Source organism: Bos taurus, chromosome 2 (genome assembly GCF_002263795.3).
Source record: "Bos taurus isolate L1 Dominette 01449 registration number 42190680 breed Hereford chromosome 2, ARS-UCD2.0, whole genome shotgun sequence".
In the NCBI taxonomy this organism is placed as follows: Eukaryota; Metazoa; Chordata; class Mammalia; order Artiodactyla; family Bovidae; genus Bos; species Bos taurus.
The window spans coordinates 10,856,059-10,865,384 of NC_037329.1; the positions used below are offsets into that span (position 1 = coordinate 10,856,059).

The 9,326-nt window shown below is 34.3% G+C and overlaps 1 non-coding gene across 1 annotated transcript; it reads right to left on the bottom strand.

Annotated features, from left to right (window-relative positions):
* Positions 1–7,655: 7,655 nt before the first annotated feature.
* LOC112443625 (U1 spliceosomal RNA) lies at positions 7,656–7,819 on the bottom strand. Its single transcript, XR_003032029.1, has one exon. It is a non-coding gene; the product is annotated as a U1 spliceosomal RNA (small nuclear RNA).
* Between the last annotated feature and the right edge of the window lie 1,507 nt (positions 7,820–9,326).

The window sequence follows — 9,326 nt, forward strand, 5'->3', positions numbered from 1 at the left end:
GGACTTGTATACATAAGTGCACAAACATGAACACACTGCAAGCAGAATTCTAGGAAACATGTAAAATGTCCCAGGCTTCTTCCAGCTTTACCCATGCCTTTTGATCGCTTGTAACTTTGAAATTATTAGGAAGCCTTGACACTGTGTAAAATCTCTAATTTTTGTGAGTTTGATTTATAATCAGTGATTTGGTTAGGTTAGCTCATACTGGTGTGATGAATGATATTGTCTTCTGGACCAACAAACCATTATTTATGATACATTTAGCCAGAAAAAAGAAGGGAAATTATAAAGGACAAATATCACCAGTGAAATTTTGAGAAAATAGATTTAGACCCATGAAGAAGCTAGGTAGAATGATAGAGAACAATAGCCAGAAAGAAAAAGCAATGGATGAAGGGAGTTAAAAGAGCTGGACCTGAAAGAACTGACTACTCATTCTTCTTTTCAGTAGGATATACCAGAAAAGAAAGATGATGACCTGATTAAAAATAAAGACTGCTGATACTTATTAAGAGTTACATATTAATACTTTATCTCTAAAATACCCTAGATAATGTCCCTGGCCAAGGATTATCTGATACAACTCAGAGTCTCTAAGTCATGGTTCCCTGGAGAATATCAGTTCAGTCCTGTCCGACTTTTTGCCACCCCATGAACCACAGCACACCAGGCCTCCCTGTCCATCCCCAACTCCTGTAGTTTACCCAAACTCATGTCCATTGAGTAAGAGATGCGATCCAACCACTTCATCCTCTGTTGTCTCCTTCTCCTGCTCTCACTCTTTCCCAGCATCAGGGTCTTTTCAAATGAGTCAGCTCTTCGCATCAGGTGGCCAAAGTATTGGAGTTTCAGCTTCGACATCAGTCCTTCAAATGAATACTCAGGAGTGATCTCCTTTACGATGAACTGGTTGGATCTCCTTGCAGTCCAAGGGACTCTCAAGAGTCTTCTCTAACACTATAGTTCAAAAGCATCAATTCTTCGGCACTCAGCTTTCTTTACAGTCCAAATCTCACATCCATACATGACTATTGGAAAAACCATAGCCTTGACTAGACAAACCTTTGTTGACAAAGGAATGTCTCTGCTTTTGAATATGCTGTCTAGGTCGGTCATAACTTTCCTTCCAAGGAGTAAGCGTCTTTTAATTTCATGGCTGATATCACCATCTGCAGTGATTTTGGAGCCCCCCAAAATAAAATCTGACACTGTTTCCACTGTTTCTCCATCTATTTCCCATGAAGTGATGGGACTGGATGCCATGATCTTCGTTTTCTGAATGTTGAGCTTTAAGCCAACTTTTTTACTCTCCTCTTTCACTTTCAGCAAGAGGTTTTTTAGTTCCTCTTCACTTTCTGCCATAAAGGTGGTGTCATCTGCATATTTCAGGTTATTGATATTTCTCCCAGCAATCTTGATTCCAGCTTGTGCTTCTTCCAGCACAGCATTTCTCATGATGCACACTGCATATGAGTTAAATAAGCAGGTTGACAATATACAGCCTTGACGTACTCCTTTTCTATTTGGAACCAGTCTGTTGTTCCATGTCCAGTTCTAACTGTTGCTTCCTGACCTGCATACAGGTTTCTCAGGTGGCAATTTTGAAATCTCTTTCAAAATTTTCCGCAGTGTATTGTGATCCGCACAGTCAAAGGCTTTGGCATAGTCAATAAAGCAGAAATAGATGTATTTCTGGAGTGCTCTTGCAGGGCTAAACTATTCTCTGAAGTATAAAATGAGCATCTTTGATAATTTAACTGCTGCTGCTGTGTGAGACAGAGAAGGCAATGGCACCCCACTCCAGGACTCTTGCCTGGAAAATCCCATGGATGGAGGAGCCTGGTAGGCTGCAGTCCATGAGGTCCCTGGGAGTCGGACACGACTCAGCAACTTCACTTTCACTTTTCACTTTCATGCATTGGAGAAGGAAATGGCAACCCACTCCAGTGTTCTTGCCTGGAGAATCCCAGGGACAGAGGAGCCTGGTAGGAGGCCGTCTATGGGGTCGCACAGAGTCAGACACGACTGAAGCGACTTAGCAGCAGCAGCAGCAGCTGTGTGAGATGATCCTTTGAAACCCAGTTACAAAACTTCTGTTTTCTGCACTGGAGGGACAGATTTTGTGTGAGAAGGACCTGAGGAAAAATTGACATGCCATACTTCTCTTTGCTTCATCTGCTGCTGCTGAATATTTCAGCAAGAAATGCTAGCTGAAGTCTGATCTGTCTAGACATGAATATGTACTCAGTTGTCAGGAAGTTATACTGCTAATTTCAGATACTACATGAAAACAAACAAACAAACAAAAAAAGAAATAATAGGACCATAAACACCTAAGAGGCCACAAACTTCTATGAGCAGATGTTTCTGAACGATATGACAGTTCATCTGTTCCCTGGAGTTAACGACAAGCTGTAACAAAGCTATTTGAGAAGTGTTAGTTTCCCACACCCTTCTCCACCTACGAATGGGATACTTCTTTTAAAGTGGTTGGACTGCTATAAGACCTTAGACTGGTTAAAAATTTGTCACAGACTTTGCTTCAGGAAAGACTCAAAATAAAAAAGAGAAGTAGACTAACTAACTAAAGACCTGTCATTTACTCTTTCTAATCCTTGGTTGATTTTCCATAATCTTATTCCACTCTAGATGTCAACCAAAGTAAATAAAATTATAATTATAGCTAACAACTTAAATATTATCAGTATTTATATGAATCTAAACCAGGTAAATACTCAATTACAAGATTATGATCTTACATTGAATTTAGGGGAGAAATGTTTACAAGTCACATAAAAGAAGCACATTAAATAAAAGCACAAAGAAAAAATGAAAAAAAAAATCTCATAGTATACTACCTAACCAAAAAATTTTAGGAAAATTAAATGTAAACTTTAAAAAATTCCTAGAGAAAGACATTTTGTTATCAGAAGAGTACCAATACACTTGGGATATTGAATAGTTTAAATTTATATGCAGTTTGAAACAGAACTTTCAAGTATGTACAACATATTCAGAGTTTTTGTTTCCAATAAATTCTTTAATCTATCATCAATTTTAACAAAATTAATAAAATAACTAGATGGAATATGTTACAAATCCTACAGAAACCATATGATCAAATTTATTGCTGGCTCAAATTCTTCAAAAAATTGGTTGTGTTTACATAACATGATTGTGAAATGTGGAAAAGGTGAAAAGTTGTCATTGATTTTACACCATCTTTATGAAACTAATCTCATACACCTAATTTTGTAAACTTATAGACTTTACATTCCTATAGATTTTTAAAGATTTAAACATACACGAGAGCATAATTTTCCATATGGTACTTATAATTAGAGACTTGCCTAGTCAATTACTTAATAGTTATTAATAAATGAGATAATGAATATCACTTGTTTTATGGATGATTATTTCATCATATTTAATGGGTATTTATTTTTCCAAGTTAATAGATATACACTTATTGATGTGCCTTATTGTTGTTATTTCATTCATATTTTTGAATCATGACCACTTCCTCTGTTTTGAAGATTTCTAGCATTTATAATAGAAAAGAGTTTCAGAAAGAATTTAAAGTATCTTTAGAACTTTTATCACCTTAAATATTGTCAAATTAGTCATTGTATCATATCTCTACAGTATAATTCATCTTAATGTTCTTTACTGAAACAGATCATTGCAAAGCCATTCAGTTATTGTTAGACAACTTGATAATAACTTCCCACAAGTAAGCAAAAAAACACAAGTTCATTTTGTAATCACTTAAAAATATGGAGTGTAGTTGACTTACAATGTTGTTTTAGTTTCTGGTGTATAGCAAAATGAATCAATTGTATATATATCTCCTTTTTTTTTCAGATTCTCTTCCCACATAGATTATTACAGAATACTGAGTAGAGTTCCCTGTACTATACATTAGGTCCTTATTAGTTATCTAATTTATGTATAGTAGTGTGTATATGTTAATCCCAGTCTCCTAACTTGTCTCTTCCTCCCATGTTTCCCCTTTGGTAACCATGAGCTTGATTTTCAGATCTGTGAGCCAGTTTCTATTTTGTAAATTCATCTGTCTCATTTTTTAAATTAATTACATGTGTAGTTCCATCATATGATATTTAACTTTCTATGACTTCACTTAGTATGATAATCTCTCGGTCCATCCATGTTGCTACAATTGGCATTATTTTGTTCTATTTTATGGCTGAGTAAAAATATATGTACCACCTTCTTTATCTATTCCTCTGTTGATGAACATTCAGATTGCTTTCATACCTTGGCTTATGTAAGTAGTGCTGTAATGAACACTGGAGTGCGTGTATGTTTTCTAGTTATGGTTTTCTCTAGATATACGCATCAGGAGTGGGGTTTCTGGATCCTATCATAGTTCTATAGTTAGATAGCATCACCAAACCAATGGACATGAATGTGTAGATTTTTCTGGGAGATAGTGGAGGCTGGTGTGCTTCAGTCCATGGGGTTGCAAAGAGTCGGATGTGACTTAGTGACTGAACAACAATGATAGTTCTATATTTAGTTTTTTAAGGAACCTCCACACTGTTCTCCATAGTAGTTGTACCAATTTACATTGCCACAGTAGTATAGGACGCTTTCCTTTTCTCCATACCCTCTACAGCATTCATTATTTGTAATCATTTCTTAATTGCATTCTCTGCACACCTTGTCTTTAACTTAAAAAAAAAAAATCCTTTAATTAAAAGAAATGCCCAAATACAATGATTAAAAATTGAATAATACATGTTGCATTATATAACATGAAATAAAATGTATTAATTACAAATATAGAAGATATTGACTTTTGATAATTAAATATATACCTTATAACTGCAACCAAGATACATGAAATAAATATTATCTCAAAAATATTCCCTTGTAACTTTTTCAGTCATTCTTCTACAGTTGGTCCCAGGAAATCACTTATCTTTCTCTCACTATGCTATGCTAAGTCACTTCAGTCGTGTCCAACTCTGTGAGACCCCATAGACGGCAGCCCACCAGGCTCCCCCATCCCTGGGATTCTCCAGGCAAGAACACTAGAGTGGGTTGCCATTTCCTTCTTCAATGCATGCAAGTGAAAAGTGAAAGTGAAGTTGCTCAGTCGTGTCCGACTCTTAGCGACCCCATGGATTGCAGCCTAATAGGCTCCTCCGTCCATGGTATTTTCCAAGCAAGAGTACTGGAGTGGGGTGCCATTGCTTTCTCTCACTATAGTGAGGTATATATTAGTTATATAATTATATATATATATATTAATTATATAGTTATATATATATAACTATATATTAGTTTTGTGTGTTCTAGTATTTTATATCAGTGGAATCATATGGTATATACCTTATCAGTTTACTGCTGATACAAATAATAACATAAAATGTGGATCAACCTCAGAAAGTGCAGTGTGAGAAAGAACCTGGACACAAGGGTTTATACCATATGATTCCACTGATATAAAATCCCAGAACACACAAAACTAATCTATAGTGAGAGAAAGGAGATCAGTGATTTCCTGGGAGTAATTGTAGAAAAAGAATGACTGAAAAAGTTACAAGGGAATATTTTTGAGATAATATTTATTTTATGTATCTTGGTTGCAGTTGTAAGGTATATATTTAATTATCAAAAGTCAACATCTTCTACATTTTTAATGAATATATTTTATTTCATGCTATATAATACAACATGTATTATTCAATTTTTTGTGATTGTGTGTGTCTTTTGTTATTTATAACTGGATTAATTCATCCTTGGAAATTATTTGAGACACTATGGCCCATATACGTATCTTTTGTCAAAAATTCCTTGTGTTTTAAAGTGTTTTCTGTATTTCTTGGATTATTATATGTATTTCAGTTCATCAAATTTTGTTATTCATATTGTTAACATCTTATGGGGCTTCTCTGGTGGCTCAGACTGTAAAGAATCTGCTTTTAATTCAGGATAACACTGAATCGGGAAAATACCAATTATTTGGTCACCTGATGTGAAGAGCCAATTCACTGGAAAAGATCCTGATGCTGGAAAAGATTGAGAGCAGAAAGAGAAGGAGCAACAGAGGATGAGATGGTTGAATGGCATCACCAACTCAACAGACGTGAGTTTGAGCAAACTCAGGGAGATAATGGAAGACAGGGAAGCCTGGCACGCTGCAGTGAATGGGGTCAGGAGAGGACAGGACTTAGCAAATAAGCAACAATGACATCGTTATTGCTATTGTTTCTTTTGTTAATTGTGATGTATCAATTCTCTTATTTGAAATTAAAATATTTAACAATTATGTTGGATTTGTCAATTTTTTCTGTCAGTGAGCTCCATTTGCTTTTATATTTTGATACTTTGTTATGAAATGCATGCTTAGAACACATATCTTACTGACTTGATACTTTTTCATTAGAAAAGATACCTATTCACCTCATAGTATTTCTTGGGTTTGAGTCTTCTTTTCTCTGAATTTTAATTTAGCTAAATCAGATTTTTTTTTAACTTCATCTTTTCTTCTTAACAGTTACTTTAAGTTGTGTGGATTTATATGTATATACACACCTATTTGATGATTTGATGAACTTTTTCTTTTACAGTATGTAATTTAGTTTTAATGCAACTAACGATATAGTTATTTAAATATACAATCTTATTGGGATTCCCAGGTGGCGCTAGTGGTAAAATAACCCATCTGTCAATGCAGGAGACATGAGCAATGCCCAGTTCAATCCCCTGGGTTGGGAAGATCCCCTGGAGGAGAGGATGGCAACCCACTTCAGTATTCTTGCCTGGAGAGTTCCATGAAAAGAGGAGCCTGGCAGACTACAGTCCATGGGATCACGAAGAGTTGAACATGACTTAGCACACATACACAATCTTATTATTGTTTTCCTATTTACCTGTCTCTTTTGTGTCCATCAATTTAAATTCTTGCCCTTTGGTTTAATTAATCATCATTAGTCAATTATCATTGATTTTATTCTCTATTAGCTTGCTAACTGATACTTTTATTATATTGATTGGTACTTTGGTGATTAAAATCTGTATTACAAATTCTCAAGTTTAGACTCATTAATTATTTCTCTAATTGAGTTTCATTTACTGTCTCATTCCTTTTTCTGTGCTATTGATGCTACTTATAGATCCACATATATTTAATACATTTATAAGTTATTATGATTTATTTAAAGTTATATGTAGATTTTGTCATTCTAATGCTTCTTATCCCCTCCTATATTATAATTATTTCCTATTAAATTATTATGATTTTGGCTAAAGAACTCCCTTTAGTATTTTGTGTGTGTGTGTGTGTGTACAGATGTGGTAAAGTCAAATTATCTTATATTTTTTGTTTTAAAATGCTTTTATTTTATCTTTAGTTTTGAATGTCATTGTGTTTAATATGGATTTAATTTTGTTGCTTAGTACATATGTTGAAAGTTATTTTTGTTAGGACTTTAAACCATTTAATTGTTTTCTTGCTGTTATGCTTTCAGTTGAAGAATCAGATGTTAATTTTATTACTGCTTTTGAAGTTTAATACATGAGTTTTATTCAGATATATTTAGTGTTTTCTGTTTATATTTCATTTTTCACAGTTTAACAATTTTCTATTGGTGTGAACTTTTATATTCTTTTTTTTTTTTTTGCAGGGGAAAGCACGAACGCAGTCCCCCACTACCACAAATTATGCAGTCGAGTTTCCCACATTTGGGGAAATCGCAGGGGTCAGCACATCCGGAGTGCAATGGATAAGCCTCGCCCTGGGAAAACCACCTTTGTGATCATGGTATCTCCCCTGCCAGGTAAGTATGAACTTTTATATTCTTAAGATTTGAGTTTATTGTATCGGTGGTACTGTGTTGTCAGTCTGAAAACAAATAGTCTCATTATTTCTTCAAATATTGCCTTTTCTTGTTTTATTTCTGTTCATCTAGGAGTCATATTTCATGTGCATTAGATATTTTCATCATGCTCTTTAGCTCTTTTCAGTACTTTCTGTTTTTTTTCTCCCATGCACTTCACTTTATATCAACATTTATTATGGCCAACTAATACTCTCCTCTGATGTGTCCAGTGATTTGATGATCTGTTAATCCCATCTGTTGCCTTCTTCTCTAGCATTAAACTTATATTTATATATTTTCTACATTTCTTTTTTATAATTATCAGTTCTCTGAAATCCTTTTTCAGAGGATTTTTATTTTCCTCTCAAAGATTGATAAAGAGTAGCTCACCGTACACTAAGAATAAGATTATTGGGAGCTCTGTGTCAGTTTTTACAGGAGCTAGCATCTTTCCAAGTTGCCTTGTTCTTCTAGAAGGTAGCTGTTCACTGGTCTCAGTCAAAAGCCTGTGGTTTTATCAGGACATGTCCTATTCAGATGGGGTTTTGGACAAATGCCTAAAAGGAAGATTGTGCAGTGATTGTGTTTATTACTTCCTCCTTCCTTCCCTCCTTCATTCTCTCCTTTCCTTATTTTTTCCTTTCTTTCTATTAGTATATTAGTGCCTTAATTCTGCTCTCCCTGATACTCTTAAATATGATGTAAGATGTATCCTGGGAGAGAAAAACAGTATACATTGGTTTCATCTTGTTGTTCTGTCCGTCTGGACAGAGGATGAAACCAAATGACACTGAAGCTGAAATGTGAGCATTGAATAGTTGGAAAATTATGAAGAAGTAAACATACAGTCTAATTGAGTTATTAAATCAAAGTTAATGTAGCTGAGAAATCTCCAATGTGTAGGGTTCTCCAGAGAACCCATAACTGTGTTTCATGAGAAAAATAGTTTCACACATCAATCAAACCTGAATACTGTTATCACAGAACCTCTCAAAAAGTAAAGTTGTTCCTATTCATCTCTCTCTTTCTCTATTCTACCATACATGCATATTGCATAGTAAAGAATGCTGGCTTGAAACACCTGAAAAATCTGGAAAGCACAAAACTCTCAAAGGAAAGTTAGAAAAAATTAGCTGCTCTTCTCTATCCATTATATTTCTATAAATAAGCTTAAAAAACAGAGGGCTGTTTACATTTTAGTAGTATTACATTTTAGGTAGATTTTTAAATTGCTTTCTGATAAATTAAAAGATAATTTTGAGATAATATATTTATATTACCTTATAATGGTAAAATACTCTAGCTGTTTCTAAGGTAAATATGAAAAGAAGATTTTTTAAAATTTACAAGAATAAAACAACGCAATGAATAATATTGGATCTATTGTGTGCTGAAGGTATGGTGTATTTAACTTTATTTAATGAACGTGTTCTTAAACTTTAGCTTTCATCATCATGTTTTCTTAGAGGAAGC